Here is a 26,019-nt window from a genome sequence, read left to right on the forward strand (position 1 = left end):
TACTGGCACGCCCGGCCCCGCCCTTATAATTCTCTAGACCTCAGCGCTTGGAGATCAGCAAAATGCCTTCTCCGACAACAGCCCCTGCAGGTCCAAGCGCCGCTACTCCTGGGTGCTGCCCCCACCTCTGGTGCGGGTCAGGGGTCTCTCACACTGCTCACCCTCGGCCCCCCACCTTGTGTCCTCACCTGCCCCCAGCCCCCTATCCTCCGTGAAGCTCTTTAGCAAAGCTGCCCCTGGTTCTTTCCTCACCCTTAGGGGTGCCCCGGGGGTGGTCGGGGGGACCCCCGGACAGCTTTACTCCTTAACGCCCTCAGGACTGTGGTCCCCATTCTCCCTCCCCATGACCTCCCACCCATTACCGAATCACTGTCCCCCCCCCCCCCAAACTAAGGGACTGACACGAAGACACAACAACCCACAGTCCCCAGATCACCCGCACAAGTTTATTCCAAGCTTCTCCCTAAATGCGCTAAGGGGCAAGACAATGTATTGATTAATACGTAATGATCTATAAAGAAGAAAAGATCTTGCTCTTTTAATCTGAATTTGTAGTCATTCCGTGGTCTAAGCAAAAGTTTAGTGTTTGAACTTATTAACAACTTAATTTCCAAAAGTTTTTCTTTCAGAGTAAATGTAATCAGTGGAGAAACTAGACTGTGAAACAATGATGTACATGTATTCAGTTGTGAGGTTCAAGTTTGAAATCTCTTTTGTTTAAGACAATACAGTTATGCTAGTGAAGAGTGATAACTTGTGAGCTATCTTGTCTGTGGTAATCTTGCCACTTAACCTGGCTTTTCATACTCAAATTTGTAGCCAGATCTTCCTAAATCTTCCCACTTAATCTGGCCTTTCATACGTGTAAAATAGATGCCCTCTAGGCTAACAGTCTTTAAGACAATAAGACTGACCACATCACTAGGAAAGGAGATGAGCAGAATGTCAAATAGACTTGCAGTTTCTGTCTATAAATACCTTGACCCTCAGATCAATAAAGGGAATTGTTCTATCTTTTCCTGCCTCCCGTGTCTTTCTTCACCACATCTTCCAGTCATCTGGGGACACAGGCCGTCTGCCACAGGAAGGAGCCTCGGCTACTCCATAGAATCAGAGGCTGTTCTGGGAATAACAGATACAGAGCCAAGGTCTACAAAGCCGGGGATTTGCTCCGGGTCAGTTTCAGTTTTCCTCTCTCAACAGGTGTGGGCTCCTTGTGGCCAGTCACCAGTGACGTTTATTGGCTCCCACCCGCTGTAGAGAGGGTCAGAGCATCTGAGAAGCCAATCAGAAGTGAGGGATTAGTACCTGTATAAACTCAACGCAAACAAATCTAGGTGACCTCGGGCTCCTGTGCTTGTCCGCCATGGACCCTGGCCCTGCCGGAGACCTGGGCAGGTAGGAAGAGACTGGACGCGGTACTCAGAGGTAGCCGTGGGGTTGGGATGGGGTTCCCTATACGAAGCTCCTCAGACCACAGCCCAGGGAGCGTTTCCTCGGACCCCGCTCCTTCTTGTCAGTGCGGTCCAGGCGGGACTGAAAGGGAGAAGGCGAGAATAAGCCTGGACCGGGAGCCCGCCGCCCCTTAGAGCATTTAGGGAGAAGCTTGGAATAAACTTGTGCGGGTGATCTGGGGACTGTGGGCTGTTGTGTCTTCGTGTCAGTCCCTTAGTTTGGGGGGGGGGGGACAGTGATTCGGTAGTGGGTGGGAGGTCATGGGGAGGGAGAATGGGGACCACAGTCCTGAGGGCGTTAAGGAGTAAAGCTGTCCGGGGGTCCCCCCGACCACCCCCGGGGCACCCCTAAGGGTGAGGAAAGAACCAGGGGCAGCTTTGCTAAAGAGCTTCACGGAGGATAGGGGGCTGGGGGCAGGTGAGGACACAAGGTGGGGGGCCGAGGGTGAGCAGTGTGAGAGACCCCTGACCCGCACCAGAGGTGGGGGCAGCACCCAGGAGTAGCGGCGCTTGGACCTGCAGGGGCTGTTGTCGGAGAAGGCATTTTGCTGATTTCCAAGCGCTGAGGTCTAGAGAATTATAAGGGCGGGGCCGGGCGTGCCAGTATGGGAGTGGGGGGAGAGTAAGGGGCGGAGATACCAGGGGGTTGAGGGGAGGTATCCCTTGTTTTCTGTAGTTCTCTTGTCTGTCTCACCGAGACAGTAACTTCTGGGGGTCACGGAGAGCCATTTCGGATGATAATGAGCACAGTCTCAAAGAACAGTTTCCCCGAAGGTCTATCCTGAACTTGTCAACAGCACTCAATCCTGGCCCTCAACAATTCCCCCTTTCTTTTGTTGTAATTGGAGATAAGGTACTTGGGTTTGAAGACCTTACACGTGAAAGAGAAGGCACCTATAAATAGGTGGCCTATACAGAGAAACTAAGGGATAGAGGTAATATAGACATGAGCCAATGGAACAGGGATGCAAAGGTATTTGTATTAGCACCATAATTCCAAATCACACTTGCAGGTTCATGGTGTCAAGATTTCCTTTGGAGGCCTGATCTATAAATTATATAGAGAGGTATTATAATAGACAGCAGTAACACAAATAGATATAATCGCATCTTATGAACAATCTTGTTTCAAAAACATCAACTTTGTTTCCCGCCACCACAACAGTTTCCCTTAAAGTATCCATTAAATTGTATGCACGGATAAGTCAATTGATACAGAGGAAGCCAATGAAGCCAATGCTGCCCCAAAGCTTATAATGCCTAAAATAATGCAACTTGTACATCTTTTCTGTCTTACTTTCAACATTAATGGATTAAAAGTTTGATCAGATACAGACGTATACCAGCCTTCACTTTTGATAGGTGTTAAAGCAAGCCTAGGACACATAATTACAGATATAATGCTAGTGTTAGTTATATGAAAACCAATGTATTTAGTTATAGTACAATTAAAGCATGTTATTTCCCAATCATAAGAGCAAAAATTCTATCTATATGAATTTGTTTCCCAAAAACCTTAAACCCATGTGCTACCATAATTACCTCCTCTATCTTCTCTCCCCATGTGGCTTCTTTTTCCTCGATCCATATCTTCTCCAATGTATGGCTGAGGTCAGATTGTTTCTTTCCAGTATCCAGATCATTTCTTCACCATTTCCTGTGGAAATACAAGCATACCCTCGCCCCCATGTTAACACAGGGCCTATCTTTGTGTTGTTCCATTTCACCTTCACGTATTTCCAGTCAGTGAGGTGTGTTTTGCCTTTTTGAAACTGTTTTTGAGCAGGCGTAAGCCTCTATCTTTCTGGTGTCAGGTATACAACACCATGTCAACTCTTCTCCTTATTCTTTTGTCTTCTCCTCCCCCCTTCTTTTGCTTTTGGAAAAGAGTTTTTATGTCATAACTGGGACGTTCTACAATGGCCTGACCGGTAGGATCATATGGGATGTCAGTTGTATTCTGTATTCTGTATGACAGACAGAACTTAGTAAAGGCTTGACTAATTTAAGCTTGACCATTATCCGTTTTTATAATTTATGGAATACCTAGAGTTTCAAAACACCTAAACAGATGATTGATAACAAATTTTGTTGATTCCCCAGTCAGTGTGTCTAGTCACAAGAAGGTATTTATTCTTTCCAGATTCTGAGATGTGTGTGGTGTCCATTTGCCATATTTCAAGAGGATTGCATCTTCTAAGATTGATGGATGTATTTGATGGAGCTGGCAAAAACGGACAAGACATTACTACAATGCTTCTTGCTTGCTCTCTAGTAATATGAAATTGCTTGTGAAGCATGGAGGCTGACTGATGAAACTGGTTGTGGGAATGCTATGCTTCTAAAACTGTCAGTGTGAGCAAGGTGACTGCTTGTCTATTTTGCTCTATTATAGGCCCTGGCAGTTGTGTATGGGATGGGACCCAAGATCTTTTGGGGTAAGGGATGAAGGTCTCAGCTTCTGAAATTGCTTCCTGCTGAGATTGGATGTAGAGCTGTACTCTGGAAAAGACAAACATGGCATGGAGGTTAGACAAAGACCAAACAGGCACAAAAGGAATATAAATAAAAGACAATTTCCCAGGCATGACAGGCAAAGAAGGCCAGTCTAGGCCAAGGGCATTGTCTTGAAAATGAAAATTTAGTAGGCTTTACAAGAAATTGTTTTAAAATATTTCTTCTAAAAGTTTTCTTTTGTTTTAAAACTGTTTAAAATTTGTCCTGCTTTGACAGTCACTAAACTTTTATAAAGAAAATTAGTTGAAAACCTTTAAAATGATAGTTCTTTTTACTTTGAAACAAAAATAAACCTTTAAAATTAAAATCCATTAAAGCTCAGTTGGTATGAAAATGTCCTTAAGTGATATGAATCCCCAAAGTATTACAACAAACCAAATTCTTAATTATCACAGAATTCCTAGATAACACAAAATGCTTTAGTCAGAAAGGTGTAATATACTCTCACATTGATAACAGTAAGACACTGATTACAGAAAAACACTACAGATTATAAAATTCTTTTAAACAGTAGGGACATCTTAGATGAGTCTTTAAGTAGTTTACTTAGATTGCTAAACATGTTCTAATTTCAGATAAAAATAATATTAGATTTCCCAGTAAGATTAGACAAAAGGAGCTCATGTTTTGTTGGTCACTTGCTATTGATCATAGAAATTTGCTATAGAAAGAGAAAGCAGGCACATGTGACATAGCAAATGACAGGATAAAACATTCTTGACTCTGTTTGAACTCAGTTAAGAGTAAAATTCTATAGTTACATACTATCTGTTTCATAGCCAGACTAAGGAATAGTCAGGTAGGAAATATTCTCTTTGAATAGCTTGTGATATTTCTCTCAGATACTGATTGCCAAGAACAACACCCAACTTCAAACTCAAAACAAAAATATTTATGGTCTCAAATGTCTTTTGCCTTAAACAGCAAAATTCACTAATCAGCTCAGAGCCAGATAGTCGTTCCTTTTCTCGTGCAGTTACAGTAAGCAATAAAAATTTACCAGGATTTATATGTGTAAGGGAATCCCATTAAGATCTTTCCTTTTCAAGTTTAAAACTTGTCCAGATGTAAAAGCCAATGGCCAAAAATCCTCTCCATTTATTACAACTTCTGAGCAAGTTCTATTCATTGTTTATAATTTGCATAAGACAATCAAGTTTCTTTCTCAGAGTTGATGACTGTACCTACAGGGATGGTTTCCCAGGGGCCTTAGCCATTTTACAAAATAAAGGAGACTGGTGGTACCGTACCCATGCCTGCCAACCCTCAAGCATACAGGAGGACTGTTCTGAATGGGCAGATCTAAATAAAGTTTTCATTCAATTCCTTTCTTTCTACATACAGTAATCAATTAACAATTTTAGGTTTAGCATTAAAACAGTAACTCCAAATAACAATCATAACTTTTAAAATGATAGCCAAATTGTTTTAACTGAAACTTCTTTAACAGGCAAAGGTGAAAATACCTGGTTTTCTAAATGACAGTTACAAAAACCAAAACATTATAAGACAAGGTTAGCAGGACTGATAAAATTTAAAATAACATAACTGGTTTTACACAATTTTCCCAACATCTTTTAGTTTCAACAAAATTCAGATTAGAAATTGGTTTCTCTAACACTGTTTCTGGATTGCAGGGGTTACTCAATTTTTACAATACAGGAGAATAACCTTTTAGAAGCACAACAGTTAACACAAATAGTGAACCTTAGGTGTCATTAATTGCATTTCCAAAGCATCACATATAAATATTATTAATAGAAGACTGGGCTTACTAAATGTATGGGCTGGTTGGCTTGTGATCTCATACTGCTGTGACCCAACCCCTACCCTCCGGGAAGGGTAAATTAAATTCCCTACTATTCTTTAGCATTCTCTTCCCTAAATCTAATCTGGGATGATAAGAGTTACAATTCACTGTAGTCCTAGCTGAATGATCAGTTGGGACTGCAGGGCAAAAAAAAAAATCTTAATGATTCTAACCTTTATTCAAGTAAATTTTACTTCTGTGTCCACTCCTTAAGAACTTCTTTGGAAGAGAGGGCTTTTGAATCTATCAGCTGAAGTGAGCGAGACTTCTGGACAACTATCCAGTGGCGCCAAGTCCCCTCTGTTCTACTGGAGAGTTCAAAAGCTTTATCTCTGCTGAGGTGTCTCTTTTTCAGATCTATGCATTTTTCCGATTTGCCTTAGTACCAAATAATATAACAAAGTCTGACCTGTCTTAAACATTCAATTAGAAGTAACATATTTCACTTAAAGTATGACCAGAATAACTACTTTTTGGTTATTTCCCATTATACAAAAACTTTCTCTTTTAGATGAGGCATGAGATAATTAAAATGCTAGTCCACCTGCTTCTCTGGTATGAGGAAAAAACTTCCCTAATTTCTTCTGGTCTTTCTCTCCACCTTCCCAACCTGGCCAGGATTAGAAGATAGAAAGAGAGAGAGAATTTTACTAACAACTTTCCAAAACTTTTAAGCTTTCCTTAAAACTGCACGTGTGTTATTTCCTTATATACCTTATCTGAAACTGCCTTTAGCAATATAAGATTAGTTTCTCTCTTTCTTTTTCCCATACTCCTCCCTGATGCTGCAGTCATCAGAGAGAAGAGAAAAGGGGGAAGGAAAGAGAAAACATGTGAAAGAGATTAACACACAAACACACTCACACAGATCATGGAGACAGAATACATATACAGACAATAAAAAAGAATTCAAAAACTGAGAAAAGATTGTCAGAAATCCTCTGCACAAATTAGACCTGTGGCTTGATTTCTTTTACTTTCTTCCAAACATACTTTGTGAAATTCAAGTGTCCACGTTAAATAATCTCCTTCAAGAGTGGTTTTATCTAAATTACACCAATCAGTGGGGTATAGGGCTGTCTGAGAAATGAGGTCTAGAAGAGACTGAATGTAAGGATTACTTGGTCTATAATTGATTGTCCCTTGTTTTAATTCCTTTAAATATTTAGAATCCAGAGAGGTGAATTCTCTTGCAACTCCTCCTGGGTTATTGGGATCTGGGGTTTCTGTCACTGGCAATTTAGGAAGCTGCAGCGGTATAAGTGGAAGATGAGTCTTGGATAAAGGACCTGCTAGTTTAATTTCTGGAGGAATATAGAATGGTGGCTCTGTGGAAGCCGAGGGTTCTGGAGGTGCCGAAGCTTCCTCTGACAGGGAGTCCACCTCTTCTACCCCTTCCTCCTTCTCCGCATCCGCCTCTGCCTGAGGGTTTCTGCCCTTGAAAAGTATCTGACCCATTGTTAGCCTTACTTTTGCTATTTACCTGTCAGTATTGATTTCTTATGAACAGAATCTGCCTTTTGATTCTATTAGTACAGTAAATTCTCCCCGTAAGCCTGTAATTGCTGAGGTTTTAGTGTGCCTGTGTGAACCTTGGACAAAGTGAAATGCCCCTGCTGGGGTTCTTTGAGGCTTCCTCTTACCTTAGTTGTCTTGTCACAGCTCAGAATTCCTTTCCAAGGGGGCCACTATCACCGAAAGACAAGTCCCTTTCCAGGATCAGGTCCCTGTTGAGGGGCCATTTGTGGCAGATGGCCTGCATCCCCACATGACTTGATGATGTGGTGAAGAAAAGCAGGAAAAGATAGACCAATTCCGTTTATTGATCTGAGGTTCAAGGTATTTATAGACAGAAACTGCAAGCCTATGTGACATTCTGCTCATTTCCTGTCCTAGTCTCAAAGAACAGTTTCCCCGAAGGTCTATCCTAAACTTGTCAACCACACTCCATCCTGGTCCTCAATACCCTCCCTCCCATCAGAAAAAAATGGTCTTTCAATGAAATTGGGGACTTTCAAGCATTCCTGATGAAAAGACCAGAGCTGAAAAGAAAATTTGACTTTCAAACACAAGAATGAAGAGAAGCATGAAAAGGTAAAGAGCAAAGAGAAGTCATAAGGGACTTACTAAAGCTGAACTGTTTACATTCCTACATGGAAAGACAATATTTGTAACTCTTGAAACTTTTCAGTATCTGGGTAGTGGGTGGGATTACACACACACAGACACACACACACACACACACACACACACAGGAAATTAAGCAGTGAGAGAGAAGTATATTGGGAGGCAAAAGGGAGAAATGGAATGGGGCAAATTATCTCCCATAAAAGAGGCAAGCAAAAGACTTTTACATGGAGGGAAAAAGAGGGGAAGTGAGAGAAAAATGAAGTTTACTCTCATCACATTCGACTAAAGAAAGGAATAAAATGCACACTCATTTTGGTATGAAAACCTATCTTACAATACAGGAAAGTGGGGGAGAAGGGATAAACAGGGTGGGGGGGATGCTGGAAGGGAGGGCAATGGGAGGAGGGAACAATTTGAACTCAACACTTTTGGGGAGGGACAGGATCCAAAGAGAGAATAGAAGCAATGGGGGGCAGGATAGGATGGAGGGAAATATAGTTAGTCTTACACAACACGACTATTATGGAAGTCATTTGCAAAACTACACAGACATGGCCTATATTGAATTGCTTGCCTTCCAAAGGGAATGGGTGGGGAGGGAGGGATGAAGAGAAGTTGGAACTCAAAGTTATAGGAACAACTGTTGAGTATGGTTCGTGCTACTAGGAAATAAGAAATACAGGAAAAGGGGTATAGAAAGTTATCTGGCCCTACAGGACAAAAGAGAAGTTGGGGACAAGGGAAGGGAGGGATGATAGAAGGGAGGGCAGATTGGTGATAGGGGCAATTAGAATGCTTGGTGTTTTGGGGTGGGGGGAGGGGACAAATGGGGAGAAAATTTGGAACCCCAAATTTTGTGAAAATGAATGTTAAAAGTTAAATAAATAAATTTTAAAAAAAAAGATGAACCCTTTCATTCTAGGTCTTTGATCTTATAGCCCTTGGATTACAAATAGTTTCCTCCTATGAAAAAGAATATAGGAATTATTTTTATTTTACTGAATTTTCGTTGTAGTGAATGAATCTTGTTTCTATTTTCAAAAGCATCCTCCATGAGTATGCTGAGCTAATATAACAAAAATTGTAATTCTCCATAAATTAATTTACTTATTCAGTATTATATCAATCAAACTAACAAAACCAGATTTCATACAGCTAGAAAAAATAATATCAAAATTCATCTGGAAGAAGAAAAGTTTCAGAATATCAAGGGAATTAATGAAAAGGAATGCTAGGGAAGGTGGCCTAGCCATAGCAGATCTTAAATTGTATTATAAAGCAGCAGTCATGGAAACCACTTGGTACAGTCTAAGAATTGGATAGATAGATCAGTGGAATAGGTTAGGTACACAAGACACAGTAGTCTAACAGCAGTGAATTGTTTGATAAACCCAAGTACCCCAACTTCTGCAACAAGGACTCATCATTTGAGAAGAATGGTTGGCAAATCCTTACTTGCAAAGTGCTTATATTCTAATGGGAGGGAGCAAATATATAACAATTAGGAACCATAACTATATCTGAAGTAGCTACATCCTTAGTTTAGGAGAGAAGGCCTTAGCAGTTGTGAAGATCAGGAAACATTGTAGGCAAAGAGGTTGATTAAGCAATTCCTTAAAGGAGAAGATGGGACTCCATGAGGGAGACATAAGATGAGAGGATATATCAGTCATGTATGAAGATGAATACAACGCCAAGATGATATGAGATTGATATGAAAGAAGTTATCCACTTCAGCTCCTATTTATTTTAATGCAAAATCATTTCATTCCATTTCCTTTGTAGAGCACCTTTCTTGTCATTTTTAAACCTTGTGGAGTTGCCATCTTCTGATATAGTTTTGAAGCTAACCTTCTGGCACTCTTTGTCCTGTGAGAGTGAGCAGTAAGTAAATTGCATAGGATTGCCATAACGTGACTCATTTTCACTCCAATTTAAATATTTGTATAACGTTTAATTTTTTTTCTCATTTTAAAAATAGCAGGCATGAGCTTTTAAGTGTTTATAGGACCTCAAGAACAATAAAATATCGATGTGGTAAAGTGATTGCAAAATAGTGATGAAATATTTCAGATCTAGAAAGCCTAAGTAAATGAAAGTTGGTTACTGATAGGATTTTGTCAGCGTATGTTTTGAGCGGTTACTTTAGTTTCTTCATTAAATCAGATGAACAAAGCTTGCTCTATAATATGATAACAATAATAGTGTTTCTATAGTGTCTGAACGTTGGCAAAGAATTTTCCATGTATTATTTCACTGACATTAAGCCTGTGAGGTAGATCTTGCAAGAATTACTTGTCACATCATGCAAATGAGAAAGTTGAGATTCAGAAACATTATGTAACTTGCCCATGGTCAAGGAATTAATATGGGAGAGAACTAGGATTAAAACCCAGGTCCTCCTGATTCCAAGTTAAGGAATAAGTTTTATATTCTATCTGACATGTCAGCTTGGCCCTTCTGGCTAATTTTTAATATCAATATTTTGTCTTTGTAGTCTTCCTTAACAATATCCTATAATCAAATCAATACTTAGACTGGAATGGAATGGAATGGATAACAGTCATCAATGATTTTAAAACATTAATGGATATTTTGTGGACTTGTAGAGTTTACCTGTTAGCATGGAAAGAAGTCATTTGAAAATATAAAAGAGGAGAGTGTTGGCAACAATGATCATAAACCTTATCATTTACCACTTTCAGAGGCTTTGAGGATTTTGGATGTCTTCATATGCGTATGTAATTCTCATCCCAAAGCCTATTAGTATGGAACTCTCTCTTCATTGCTGGAGAGCACTGCCCATGCCAGTGCAAGGGGTCAGATGGAAGATGCCAAGAGGAAAACAGAGGAAAACTCTTCTTTTAGGTGCTGTTGGGTCAAAGTGTAGACACAGTTGTGTAACCCTCTGGACATAATTCCAGAATGCTCTCCAAAATGGTTAGATCATTTCACAGCTCCACCAACAATGAATTAGTGTCCCAATCCTTTCACATCCCCTCTAACATTTGTTATTTTCCTATTCTATCATTTTATCCAATCTGATACATATGAGATGGTACCTCAAAGCTGTTTTAATAGGCATTTCTTTAGTCAATGATGATTTTGCATATTTTTCGAGTTTCTTATGTTTAATTTTTTCCCATTTATTTTTACAAGATATTGAGTTCTGAATTTTTTTTCTCTCTCCCTTCCTGTTCCCCTCCCCATGATGGCATGCAATCTGAGATAAGTTATACGTGTGTGATCCTATTAAACATATGTCTACGTGTGAAATAAATTCCTAAATAAGCTGCTGTGAATGAAGAATCAGAACAAAAGGGACAAATCACAAGATGGAAAAAAGAAAAAAGGATGTAAGTAGTATGCTTCAATCTGCACTCAGACTCCATAGTTCTTTTGCTGGTTGTGGACAGCATTTTTTGTCAGCAGTCATTTGGAGTTGCCTTAGATTATTGCATTGTCAAAAAGGGCTAAACCTAAGAAACAACATTTCTTCATAGGATTTTTGGACAATTTTGGTTCATTTTATTTGGAACACCATGAACTCAACTCTATGTCTCAATAACAGAATTAGACATAGTAGGTATTACTTGGTTGTCTTGAAGAGTCTTGTGTGGTTTTGGCTGCCATTGCTGACAATGGAGCTGTCCTTGATGATCTTTTAGGTGGTTTCTAGCCCTAAATCTTATCATACCGCTGCATGGCAATTTCTTTCCCTCTTCTCTAACACCTTTCTTATCATGCTGTTCTGAGAAATTTATAACAAACACAACAGCCACTTATTGGGGAAGAAGCCCCCCCTGTGCAGTTAGTCAACAAGTATCTATTGAGCACCTACTAGGTGTTGAGCACAATACTAGGCACCGAAGAGAAAGACAATATTTCATAGTCTTTGTTCACAAGAAGCTCACATTTCCTCAGTGGAAAGAATGCTAGGTGTGCAGTCTGAAGTATCCACTTCAAGGAGTTCTTAGCCAACCTAAGTGACAATAAGGACAAAAACAACAATCACACTGAATGGAGTTCATACATCACCTTGTTTGCAAAGCACTTTTGATGTGTTAACTTGTATGATGCCCTCCAACAACCCTGTGTGGTAGATGCAATTCTGGAGGACTTTTTCAGTGTCCTTGAACCTTGCCTTGCCTACATACAGTGCAATATCCCTATGTACTCTGACCCCTTTCAGGTTGCTTGCCTAAAATGCTCCACCTCCTCTTGATTCTGGGCATTTTCACTGACTTCCTCTAAGCCTGGAATGCACTCCATCTTTATCTATACCACCTGGCTTCCCTGACTTCCTTCAAGTCCCAACTCAAGACCTCACTTCTCCAAGAAGCCTTTCCTAATCCTCCTTACAGTTTTGGAGGGCCCTTTTTCTGAGACTTCCATACACTGAATCCTCTTCAGATCTTGTTTGTACATAATTGCTTGCATGTCCTCCCCCCACATTAGATTATGAGTTCCTTGAGAACAGGAACTATTTTTGTTTGCCTTTCTTTGCAGCTCCAGAGTTTATCACATTGCAGGACACATACTTAATTAAGGATTGTTGAGTTGATTGATGAGGAAACTGAAGCTGAAAATGTTTCTGGAATGAGTTGCTCATAATGACTTAGCTGGGAAGTGTCAGGTAAGTCTAGTCCTCTAGCTAGCTGCCTCTTAATGCAATAGAAACCTGTGTGAGTCTCAATTTTCCCATCTACCAAGTGAGGGATTTGGATTAGGTGACCTCTAAGGTCCCTTAACTCTTCTGCATCTATGATCCTGTGTAGGAATTTCCTAAACAAGATGTTTAGTGTTGATTTTTTAAATTGTCTTTAATGACATGGTCCAGATTTTTTATGCAGTAATAGCTTCTTCCCTCTACCTTCACCCTTGCCCCCAAACTTTCTATTCCACAAATAGAATTTTTTGCTCTTTTTACCCTAATTTCTACTAGTTAGATTGTTCCTGTTGTTGTTTGCCATTTCTTTCTTCAGGTCATTTTACAGATGGGAACTGTGGTAAACAGGGTTCAGTGACTTGTCCAGGGTTATACAGCTAGTATAAGTATCTGAGGCTGGATTTTCAGTGGGTAAGATGAGTCTTCCTGATTCCAAGCCAACTGCACTCCTTAAACCTACAAACACAAGGAAAGGCAATTCCTCATTGACTATTTCCCAAGATGATCTTTGCCTAAGGTGCTGCCCCTTTTCATCTCAGCAGGCATTCCCCTTAGCCCAAGTTTTCTTAACTAAATGGCATTCTTGAACAAAGGAGTGCTTGACAGAATGGAAAAGTTATACAACGCTATTAAGATGAGAAAAACTGACATCTCAGAGGCAATCCAACTTTCTTTTAGGACCTACATACAATGCTTCATTGTAGTCATTACTTGGGTATTCATTATCCCCTTTGAAGCTTTATTCACTGATATCTTGTGTGTACTTAGCTTTATTTAAAGAAAATTTTCTTTATGTTATGTACTCGGAAGACTAATGGATATTGAGGAGCTCTTATGCTCCTACCACAGAAAAATGGTTGCAGCTTTCCAAATTTATATTGATTCCACTCATCTCCCTTGTCTTTGGCATAGAGAACATGATTAGGTTTCCAGTCATCTTGAAGCCTCGAAAGACAAATCTACATTAAAGGGATGACAAATCACTCTTGATAGTGAAGTTTTTGCATCCACTTACTTCAGATATCTCATAGATCCTGAAGTTTATAATCAGGAAAGAGACATAATAGGAATTAATTTTTCCCTTAAGGATCTTTTTTCCTTCATTCCATTCTAAAGGCATATTCTTAGAATTCAGTTTTAACAAACCACCATTTCTTAGGTAATATATTGACCTGGATGATTCATCACAGTAAGCACTGTAAGAGGTTAAAGTACTTACCTGAAACACAGTTTTTGTCTGCTAAGAGCTTACATTCTATGAAATGATAAAAAGAAAACCACATATAATAATATAATAATATATAATCATACCAGAAAATTTAATAAGAGTGCAGAGATGTGAAAAGCAAAATATTATGTAAGGGCAGAAAATAAAGAAGGTATTTAACCAGCAAAAGATCAAGCAATTACTCAATCTGAAAGCACTTAAATAAGTAAAGACTATGTGCCAAACACTGTGCAAAACTCTGAGAACAGGAAACCCAAAATGCAACTGACCCTCTTTTTCAGGAGGTTGTAATCTTGTGAGGAAGGAAGGCTTCATGGAAGAGCTGATATGGGAATAGAGCTCTAAAGAATGAGTATTAGTAGGGAGGATATTCCACTCATTCCCCCATCAGATTGTGAACTCCTTTGAGAGCAGGGACTGTCTTTAACCTTTCTTAGTACCTTCAGCCCTTAAGAAATACTTAATAAGTGACTTATATGTAAAAACATTATTAGCTGATGAGTTTGTAATTGCCTTCATTGACCTTGCTTTTTTCCTATTCTATATCTAATTGCATAGTTGAGAATATCATTTTAAAAGAAAATCAACATATATAAATTTGTATGCATTAATATATATATATACATACATTTATGTAAAATGTCTTGAATATATCACTTTCAAAGAAAATCAGATATATATTGAACAGTTAGCACTGCAGTAGTCATAGTAGTACAGATTAACATATTACCTGCTAAAGTATTGAATATGTGATCTGCTAAAGCATAGGAAATCACAAATCATTTAATTTTCAATTTTTTACCTTGTTCCATTGATATCTATATGGAATGGCAGAAAATATGGTCAATGGGCTCATACTGTTACATCTACTCTTTTTCCAGGTAAAGTTACCTGATTTTGGTCTCTGTGCCCAAGTTTCAAAACAAGATCCAAAGAGGAAATTACTGGTTGGCACTCTCTACTGAATGGCACTTATGGACCAGAAGTAAGGAAAAAACATCTATCTATCCTATCTGCAACCATGAAATACATGAAAGCATTTGTGCATGTCATAAGGTCAGGAAGATTGTGAGACTTCAATAAATCATACACATCCACCCACATATACACACAGAGGTTTATGCACAATACATATATATATATATATATATATATATATATATATATATATCTCCATGTTAAATGTATGTGTACATATGCTTGTGTCCATTATATGTAAATATATGTGCATATCAATTCACAGACAGATATATATATATATATATATATGTGTATACACATGCACATACATGCAATAATTTCTTCAGAGCCACAGAAGGAAACTTACTCTCACTGTTATCATTACTCTACAATTGCTTCTATTTTGTTCTTCCTAAAATAAAAAAAATGGTATTACTACCTACTTTTATCATTTATTTTATACAGAAAAGCAAGATAGCATAATTGACCAAGCACTAGAATTGTAGTCAGGGGCAACTGGGCTCACATCCTTCATGAAATGTTCACTAGTTCTATGACCTTGGGTAATTCACTTAACCCTTAATATCTCTGTACTTCGATTCCCTCATCTTCAAAATGGAGGGGCAACCGGTGTAATGAGGGAGGGAGCATTAACCTCTAAAATTCTCAGTGAGTATAAATCTATTTTGCTAGGGTTGTAATTGAATCTCAATTAGGTTCATCTGTTTTCTAAAACTCCAATCTATTTTCAAAGGTTAAGACTTTTCTATCACAGTCTTTAAGTTTGATTTCAAAGGTGTCCAGTTTGCCAAGGAGTCTACTCTGAATTATCAACCATCTTAATGTGTAAGATACAAAATGTTTTTGTATTGGGAATCAACCTCATTGCACAGCTGCAAACTAAATAGAAAAATATAGCAAGAATCACTGAACTGAGCAAATTGATTGAATGAAACCTGAGGATGTGTGCGTGTACATGGTAGCTTGTGGAACCTTGGGTTTTATATTCAGTTCTATTTTGTTTTCATCTTGTCCCTGAGTTATAAACTATAAATGGAGGCCATTTTGTAGTTTATAATAGAAATACATCCAGCAGATACGATGTGGCAGTATAACTGGAAATTCAGAGTGTAATTTATTCATTCCCATTGCTCAGACTTCCTGTTCTTTAATCAGAAGTCTGCTATTCTTCTCCATGTACCCTGCAAGTGAATTTATTAAGTCAACTTCTGTACATTCTTGTTTTAAAAGCCAATATAGAATCAAAAGGTTACTTAAGGGAAGGTTCTGCCAGAATACCTAAACTTCTGTGTTGTTTTCTAAACTTCAATGGTTCTTAATAAGAATTTGTACTGAAAACTTAATTTTTTATAAGACTGACAAGTAAATTTCCTTTATAACTTGTCAGGGGCAGTAGGGGAAGGGTCTATTCCTTTGGTTTGATTTGCATGGGGATTTCCAGTGAAGAAACCCTCTCTACTAGTATAGACTTGTGAAAGCTATGTACATTTTCAGAGTTCTCTGGGGCACTGAGACATTAAGGGAATTGCCTCGAGTCCCATAACTAGCTTATGTCTGAGATGGGACTTGATTTCAGGACTCCATTACTCTGAAGGAAGTTCTCTGCTATAATATGCCATGTTGACTCTCCTATTATAGTAATGGACTGCAATTTCCCCTGTTGCTGAGCATTTAGATTGTTTCTCAGTCTTGGAAATTACACATAATACTGCTGTGAAAATCCTCCAAAAGATAGCTCTTTTTAATTGTGTTTTTTTTTTCATATTTTCAGGTTCTATTTCTAACAATGGAATTAATAGTTCAGAGGGGCTTATTGCTTTTCTAATGGTTAATACGTATGGTCATAATGCTTTCCAAGATGATTCTGCACTTTTTAATTCCATCCAATGACTGAATGTACCTAGTATTCCACATCCCTGGCAGCAACGAGTGCTGATATCCTTAATCATTTTTGCTAAGTTGGTGATTATGAGTTGTAATCTCAAAGTTGTTTTTAACCTACATGTCTTTCATAGTGAGACTAAGATTTCAGAAGGAGTCATTCATAATCTTGTGTGTCCTCTTTTGAAAACTAACTTTTCCTATCCTTTGACCATCATCCATCTAAACCTGATGTCTAAAGCAAGTGATTAAGAGTCAGAAATGCATGTTTTAGAATGTGATATTATATTAAATTTATGTTGAGTCAACTAAAAATAATCAAGTATAAGTATACCATAGTTTCATATTTACATTAAGGATCTTCAACACAGTTTTTGTTAAGTAGAGAATTTTAATCATGCTGTTATTTTGACAACCCCTTCTTATTTTTTGAAGACTTACTATCTGGACATAGGCAGCTGTAAGTGGTAAAAAAAGGTTCTAGTGAAAACAACAAACTTTGACATTGTGATATATACATTGCTCTTGTAGGATACTTTTGTTGAGCTCTACTTCCATACAAGGCCAACCAGGACCCTCTATGAGATAACATTTCTTTTATATAAACTTATAACTTAAATGAAACCTCTGTCTCGGGATATATGCTTTTAAAAATCTCCCTCTTTTGTTTTTATTGAGTAAAATCACTTGAAAATTATTTCATTTCCTTACCCAAAATATAGTGACCATGTCCCCCTAAATATTGATCTACAAACTTTACAAAACAGGTAGATATCTGGTCACTCCGTATTTCAATCATTGAAATGATCAGATACCCTCCTTATTTCACTGAGCATCCACTCCAGGCAATGTGTAGGATATGTGATGAAATCTCTTCAAGACTGAAGGATGTACAAAAAGTGAGAATTTGTATGATTTATTAAAGATCCAAAAATTGATAAGTAATATGTCATCTTGGCATTCTGAGAACAGGGATACTACTTGTAAGCCGTTATCATCTACTCTGTTTCAAATTTAATTGATCTACTGATTACTAGAGAATCCTAGAATATCAGAAGATCCCTTAGAGATTTTATAGTTCAACCTCTTTCTCAAATATGAATACTCCTTTAAGTTCCTCTATGTGTGTGTTGTTATTGTCAAATATCCTAGTTTTTCCCCTAAATTGATGCTACCAGAATAAATTATTCCTAGTACTGGAAAGCATGAAATGTTTCCATGTTCCCATTAGGATTATTTCTTAGAATTAAGAATTTAGGGTAAGTGAGAAACTAATTTACAGCACTCTTATAATTATCAAAGAAAAACCAATATATTATAAGAAAAACCAATATATTATAATATATATATTATAATCCTAATCTTAGAGAGACTAGAAAGACCTAAGTTAGAATCCTGGCTCTGGAAATTACAAGTGATGCGGTCTTGGTCTGATGATCTCTCTCATTCTCAGTTTCCTTATTCACGAAATGGAGATAGTAAGAATTTGATGACCTGCCTCCCAAGATAATTGTCTGAAATCACTTTAGAGATAATGTAGACAATGGGAATTTTTGGTTTGATTTAGGGAAAAAGGACTTTGTAAAAGTTCATTTTAATTGGGATGATGATTTCCATTATTTTATTCATGGTGTCTGTGTGATATTGCAGGTTTCCTCAGTGCTTCAGGGGTTCCTGGACTTGATGTTGGTGAGGGACGCCTCTGAGAGAGCAACAGCCCAAGATCTCCTTGTACACCCATTTCTGAAACTGGCAGGCCCACCTGCTTGCATTATACCATGTTTTAAAAAGACTTTTTGATAACCAGCATGACTGCTAATACCTTTTGCATAAGATAGTAAATTTTGGATTCAGAATACTACCAATACTGTAATAAAATTTCTTCTGTAATTTGGTTATCACTACATATTTTGTTAAAAGTTTTCATTGAGTTTATTGAAAGTTATTGTGGCTTAAGAGGTTTTGTGAGCACCAACTTTGGGCAGAAAACTGCTTTTGCAAAGAAAAATGAATGCTTCCCTTTTCCCCATTATGGTTTTGGTGCTTGCACTAATTTATTAAATGAGAGGATTTCTTGAACAGGGAGGAAATGTCCCTTCATGATCTTGGAGAAAGAAAGTGAACATTAATGGGTAACTAATGAAAGAAGAAGTGATATCACTGGTGATTACCAGCTACCAAGTCTGCCAGAAAAGGAAATGTGTGATATCTTCATCTAAAACAGGGATTCAGACAATTGCTATCATACTCAAACTACTGCAGATGCATGAGTAAGGAGAATTTCCTCAAAGGATTACAGGAGCAAAATCATCCTAGAGAAGCAAATTAGGCAGTTTGAGCTATCACATATCTTCATCTGTCAACTTTCTTTGTGAAAAGAATTCTATAAACCTAATCAATTACAAAAGGAAAGCCTAGCTAGCAACTATGACTTGGTTGGTTTGGGGATCAAATATACAACATGTATGTGTTAAAATGATGAAACTGAAGAAGACCTGGGTTTGAATGCTGCTTTCAATATTTACTCACTGTGTGACCATGGACAAGTAAATTAAGGAGGCTCAGTTCCTTCATCTGTAAAAGGAGGGAGATTTACTAAATGGCTTCTCTGATCCCTTCTAGATCCAGATCTGTGATCCTATGATTCAAAGACAAAATGATTATTTTCAGAAGTAACCAAAACACAAGTACTTTGGAAAGACTGATTCAAAGAGAGAGGTACCAGTCCTTCTTACCTTTACAAGTGTATTTATATAAACACAAACATAAACACTTCACTGGCAATAGTTACAAAACTATTATCTGAAATTATAGCCTGAGTAACACTATGGTATGGTGCTCCATATTTTAGGTTTATAGAGTAAAGACTGCGTGTCATTTTGACCACATCCTATGATTCAGACCTTAATGTTTGAGGTCTAGCGATCATCTGGCCCATCCCCTTCCCTTCTGACGTATAAAGTATGCATTATGATGTAGGCAAAAGAATTCTATACTTCTAGATGAAAACTAGGATGGAATTCCAATTTTTATATTGACTGCCTCTGTGACCATGACAAGTTCTCCTAATCTTTCTGCCATTCAGTTTCCCAAAAAATGGGCATCAACGTGCCCATAATGAGAAGCAGTTTGGTGTTGTGGTTAGAGCCCTGGACTTAGAGTCAGGAAAACCTAAATCCACACCCAACCTCCTATACTTATTAGCTGTGCAACTTTAGACAAATCCTTTACCCCGCCCCCGCCCCTGCCTTAGTTTCCTAAGAGACAAAATGTGGATAATAAACTATCTGCCTCCTTCACAGCATAAACATTGATGAAGTGCACACTGTGGGCCAGACACTGTTCCCAGCACTGAAGATACAAAGACAAAAAGCTCTTTCTGGTGCCATGGACACCCTCATTATGAAGACTACATTAGATAACATACTTACAAGGTTGGGCAAACCTTAAGCTGGTACGAGCTGCGGGTGTTGTTGTGGTTGCCTACTTTGTGGATGTTTTGTAAATGTTTAAGATGCAGTGCATAAGACAAGGATGGAAGCTTCAGTGATGTATATAGATAGACATGTCACAAAGTCACAGAGCTAGAAAGTAAGGACTTAAACTTTTTCTTCATACAGAAATTTTCTTTCCACTAAGCTATGCCAACAATACCTGTGAACATTTGTCTGATGAATTAGACTCCCGAGTTAACTAAACCCTATAATCCAAATGAATTAGTTCAGATAGTCTGTTAGCTCAACCTCATCTAACAGATCTTTTTGAATCCTAGAGAGTTTACTAGGATCTTTCCTTCACAAAAGAAGTGTGATGCAACGTGCTGATTTGAATGTGCCCTCTAGAGATAGCCACATCATTGTGTGGGAATACAAGGAAAATATTTTGAGGATTTCAAATCTGTCTTTACACTTGCTTAGCTTGGAGACTTTTATCCAGTAGGTGTCAAAAAATTTTGTGATTTGATTGTATGTTATTAATACTTGGATGTGTCAAAGGCCCTAGAACAATGACCCATTTACTAATAAGGCAACTTAATTGCAGTGACACGTAAGCTGAATTCTCAGAAATGCCAGAATTTGTTGGGAGTCCAGGCTCCATAAAATGTGAATCAGGTGAGCTACGTCAACTGAGAGAAATATTTCCTGTGCTCCATCTTCTTTCCTTCAGGGAAGAGCTGAAAGGAATTCCTCTGCTTTTAGGTTCTATCAGGATCTCCAGCGAAAAGTTGATTGATTAGCTTAACAAACCATCTCCTCCAATGTAATGTATGGATGACTCCCATTTTCTACTGGATGCAAATTCGTCCAAGAGTAGTAAACCACTTTCATTTTGAGTTCAATATCAAGATACTGAGTCATTCAAAGATAGGCCGGTATAAGAAGGGTTTGGCATCAACATCCATCCATTAATATGTGTCTCTGTGCAAAGCTTTGGTCCTAAAGGTAGCCACAATATATCTAAGAATGTTTTTTTCCCATAACTTTCCCACTCAACATTTTATTCCTTATTGTTTAGCAATCCTCTATCTTTATCTACAGTCTAACCATTTTTCAAGCTCAACATCCATATCAATCCATCTAACAGTGACTGCAACTTGGCAAGTTTATGTCCCCAGAAGAAGAACAGGGAGAAAAAAGATCTGAGGAAAAGGCTCATTCAGCCTGCATTACCATTCACTCTGGAATTCCCTGCCTCTCTTTAACGTAAGCCATCAGCACTGTTGCTGAAGCACTGGACAAAGAATCATTTCATCTAAAACCCTCAGGTTGATCCAGTCTGCTTGAGTTCTGAAAAAGATGAAAATATTTTGACCCACCTGTTCTTTCATGATATTTATTGAACCTACTGCAAATACATGTGTTGAAGTCCAGGGTGGCCCTAACCCAGTAGAGACATCTTTCAACTTTACGCTAGGTGTGTTAACTTTACTTGACCATGTGTAACATAGGGCTGCCTCCACTTAGCAGGCTAGGCTCAACAAAAATCTGGTGTAATAAGTCCAGGAGGCAGAAATTCCAAAATCATCTCAAGAAGGATGATGGGTATGGGAGTCTGATGAACATATTCTCCCTCTTACAAATGAAGTGTTCAGCTCTGACATGCAGAAAACAGACAAGAAAACGACATCTTTCCCAACTTTACAGAATTAATCACATGACAGAATAAATTCACCTAATATTTCATCAGCATCAAGTGGGACTAGAAATGAATTCAATGAATTCCAATTCCAATTCATAGGCCTTTTGTTTTGAATGAGGGTATGTGGATCATCTTACTTCACAGTGGGACTGTTCCTACTATTATTGAACTATTAGCTTCCTCTCCTCCCTGCTGGCAGGATAAAGTGATCAGCTTTATAACCATTGAACGAAAGTAAAGCAGTCTGTGGAGACGGATCATACCTGAAATAGAATTCAAGCATTAGTGCAACAGTAGATAGAGCAGCAGGCCTGGAGTCCAGAAGATTCATCTTCCTGAATTCAAATCTGGCCTCAGACATTTACTAGTTATGTAACCCTGGGTGAGACATATAACTCTGCTTGTCTCAGTTTCCTTATCTGTTAAATGAGCTAAAGAACAAAATGGCAAACCACTCTGTGATCTTTGCCAAGAAAACCCTGTGGGATCAGGAAGTATAGGACTCAATGTAAACAACTAAACAAAATCAAACGTACCAGAAAAAAAAAGCAGAAATAGTTTGTGTTCTCCTGGTGGTCTATCTATCTTTACATCCATAAGCAGAGTTCTAAGTGATGAGAGGCAGCATGGCCTGGTGATAGATGGCTGGACTTGGAAGGGGATCCCAAGTTCCAATTCCCCTTCTTCCACTTGCTAAAGCTCTGTAACCATGGGTAAAGACAACCTAAGTTTCTTGTGGGTAGATTTTCCTACTGGTGTCATCAAGTGATTTTCACACATAGTTAACGTCACAATCTCAAAGCCTCAGGTTTTTCATCCATAGAGGAGAGACTAATACTTGCACTGCCTACCTCAGGTTGTTATCAGACGCAAAGGAAATAACGTATGTAAAATATTTTGTAAGCTTTGAAGTACTGGGAAAATGTTTGTCATTATATCAATTCTAGTGCCTTGAGACTCTTTGAACAATAATCACATGCATGTGTAGTTACCTACAGAAAAATCTCATAATTCATTCGTGCTGAATTTGTGCTCATTTTTCATGGACTATCCAAAGAGAATGCCTGGCCTAGCAAATGAATAGGGGGACATAAATGAGAAGGGAGAATGTTTGACATCTGGCTTGTTAAAGAGGCCAAAGGAAGCTTGGCTACTTAAGGTTTTCTCTAAGGTCAAAGAAGAAGGTAAAATGGACGTTCAAAGTTTCTTGTAAGTTGTTCATCTAATTCATTCCAGTTCCTCAGGAGAGAAAGGGAAAAAGAAATGTTTGTGGATAATTTATCTAGAAATAAACACTATGCATTTAGCTGGAGATTGCCTTATGCCATATCTCTTCCAAAGAATAGGCACAGTACTCAAAGGGAAGGAAGGCTAATAAAAGACAAACACAAGAAAGGTTGTGAAGAAATTACAATATGTTTAAATAATGTAAAACAGGAGAAATACAAATAGGAATTTATTTTTTAATTTTAGTATGTGCAAAGAAAGACACTGATGGACTATCATGCACCACAAAAAATTTCTTATTGCTTGTTCAGCCTGAACTTCTCACTACAAGTACTGAGTTGCAGATTCAAAGATGGATTTCATGCTTCTTCCCAGTGGGACAATATATGTAGCTTTTTTTTTTTTTGTTCAGAGATATTAAAATTATGATAAAACACAGAATTTTGAGAAATTATATATCATATACATACACATATATAAATTCACCTACATGTAAATATATATATGTATGTATACACACATACACATACAGAGAAAGATGAAACTAGACAGCACCTAAGTAGTGCAGTGAATAGAGGACTGAATCTGTCAGTAAGACTCATCTTTCCACAATGCAACAGTTAGGGTTGAAGTACCCCAGTGATCTGGAAAATCTGTGTAAAATTTTTGGTTTTCCATACCAGAGAAATATAAATTACTATGGTATACAACAGAAGATATGTTAATATCATACAATACTATGCATACTTTTATATATTTGTGATTGCGAAATTTTTTCCACCTTATCTGCTAGTCTTCTCAATGTCATCTGCAGCTTTCACAAAATTCCCCCAAAATTTCCATTCAGTTTCTTGTCCAACGTGCAATATGTTGAAACCCTGGTAGGGGTAAGTCACAAGGTAGAAGGGATAATTGTATGCACACACGCACACACACATACATGGAGAAAAATCTCCAAAACAAAAAATTTAGTTATTCCCTAATTTACCCAGTTATTTGCTATCCAGGTCCTCTGAGTTGTTAACCTGCTGTCTGCTTCACTTCTCATTAGTAAGGGAATTGATGGGATCAGGACAAGTGGCTAATTGTGAGATCTGAGTGAATCACACTGACACCAAACTTGTAATTTAATTTTGGTTTTTTTGACTTTTGATCGATTTCTTCTTTCAGAATTGTGATTAATATGGAAATATGCTTTACATAACAGCATACGTATAATCTATGTCAAATTTCTTTCAATCTTTAGAAGGGAAGGGAGGGAGGGAGAAAATTTTGGAACTCAGGATCTCATAAAAATGAATGCTAAAAATTGTCTTGACATGTAATTTGGGAACAATATCACATATATTTTAAAAAATTAAAAGTATCAAAAAAACAACAAACAAAATATTAGTGATGTGAAATACTGACATGATTAAATCACATGACTAATAAAAATGATTGTCATCATACAAAAGTATGCTGAAATTACTCTGATGACTAAAAACATCGAATTTTACATATCTTAGTTGAGAAAGACACAGTACTCATAAAAATCAAACTGTATTGGGGGAGGAAGATTACTCTTTATAATTTTCATTAATAAACAGTGTAAGTGTAAATATAAATTTTTGAAACTTTGCTGAAGCAAAATGTATGCTATTTAAATCTGTGAATCCTATGATATGATTAGAAAGGTTTGTTGAATGAATGGTGGCCAGTTTCACCAGCTTCTAATACCTGCAACACTTCCGGAGTTTTTAAGAATTTGGAAAAGTTGACTATGGAGTCTTCCTTCACTCCCAACTGCTACTCTCTGCCCATGACTCTTCATCCTTCCTGGAAGCACAGAGATTTTCTTACTTAAAACATTTGATTCCTTACCAAAACCAAAAAAGAGGAAGCTCTTCACCTAAGGGTATGGACATCTATGGTCCACAGGGGACAGAATGATGGAATTGCAGTCATGCGGACCTGAGGTCACATCATGCTCAGATTTACCATTCATAATATGGAGATAATAGTTGTTGGGATTGGAAGCTCAATTCCGTGTGGACAGTCTCGGGCGGGTAAAGGTGGGAGCTTGTAAATCTTAGAGCTCTCACGAGACCCTCCCCAGGAAACGACAGGGAATCGAGGTGAACCGAGCTATCTCGAGTAACTCCGCCTCTTCCCGTGAGAAACGTGATGGGAGAGAGATCTCCCCGCCCTCGAGATGGTCCCGGATTGGAGCACACCTTGTTATCTAACAGCACAGTATTTAGATGCAAACTGTGCGGCTGAAGGTTAAGTAGGATTGAGGAAGCCTGAAAGCTCTCTTAGCACATGAGGAGCCAAGAGGACAGTAGGCTCCGCTTCTTTTCTCTTCTCTCTCCCCTCCCCCTCTCTCCCCGCTTGTACTTCTATTTCCAAGCCCTTAAGATCTAGCCTCCTTAGGAAATCTCCCCCTCTTCCTCCTAAGGAAGACCACCCTGTACTTGTAACCCAGACCCTGAAATAAAGCTCAACCCCTGTTCGACTCTGGAACGTCCTTTCTCTCATACGTTTATCTGGTTTGGCCAACCGAAGACCTGGGACAGGTAAGAAAGACTCGGGTAGCCCAATACAGGCCTCTAGGCCTGGCAGTTGGCGCCCCAACAGGGATTGGGAGCGCAGATAATCCTGGGTGCTTTTGGGGTACACCCGGAAGGGGCTGTGAAAGAAGCGAGTCCCGAATCCTAGATTCGGAAGGAGAGAAAGTGGAGAGAAGCTTCCCAAACCCCTGGGAAAAGGGCGGAGATGGGGAATCTATTGCCAGTAATAAAGCCAGAGGAACAGGAGTTCTGGGCTGAGAAACTTCACAGGGAATGCAGGAAGGCGGGGGTCACAATAGAGTTAGATGACTTCCGAGAATTTTGTAAAAGGATTTGGAAAGTTTCTTCTTGGCTCAAGCAGGCAGGAATATCAAGAGAAAAATGGGGAGCGGTCGGAGAGCAAATGACTGCTCATGAGCAACAATATCCTG

The 26,019-nt window shown here is 38.5% G+C and overlaps 1 long non-coding RNA gene and 1 pseudogene across 3 annotated transcripts; one reads left to right on the top strand and one right to left on the bottom strand.

Annotated features, from left to right (window-relative positions):
* Nucleotides 1-26,019, bottom strand: part of LOC140512186 (nucleophosmin pseudogene) — a 355,194-nt pseudogene that overhangs the window by 176,134 nt on the left and 153,041 nt on the right.
* Nucleotides 1,314-18,560, top strand: LOC140512476 (uncharacterized). Of its 3 annotated transcripts, XR_011969768.1 has the most exons (8): nt 1,317-1,398; nt 3,598-3,818; nt 7,678-7,875; nt 9,697-9,795; nt 11,140-11,267; nt 12,421-12,547; nt 14,690-14,793; nt 18,321-18,560. It is a non-coding gene; the product is annotated as an uncharacterized lncRNA (long non-coding RNA). The 3 variants fall into 3 exon arrangements; XR_011969767.1 differs by having other exon boundaries at nt 1,314-1,398; nt 9,697-11,267; nt 18,321-18,411; XR_011969769.1 differs by lacking the exon at nt 3,598-3,818 and having other exon boundaries at nt 1,336-1,398; nt 9,697-11,267; nt 18,321-18,411.

Source organism: Notamacropus eugenii, chromosome 6 (assembly GCF_028372415.1).
Source record: "Notamacropus eugenii isolate mMacEug1 chromosome 6, mMacEug1.pri_v2, whole genome shotgun sequence".
Lineage (NCBI taxonomy): Eukaryota > Metazoa > Chordata > Mammalia > Diprotodontia > Macropodidae > Notamacropus > Notamacropus eugenii.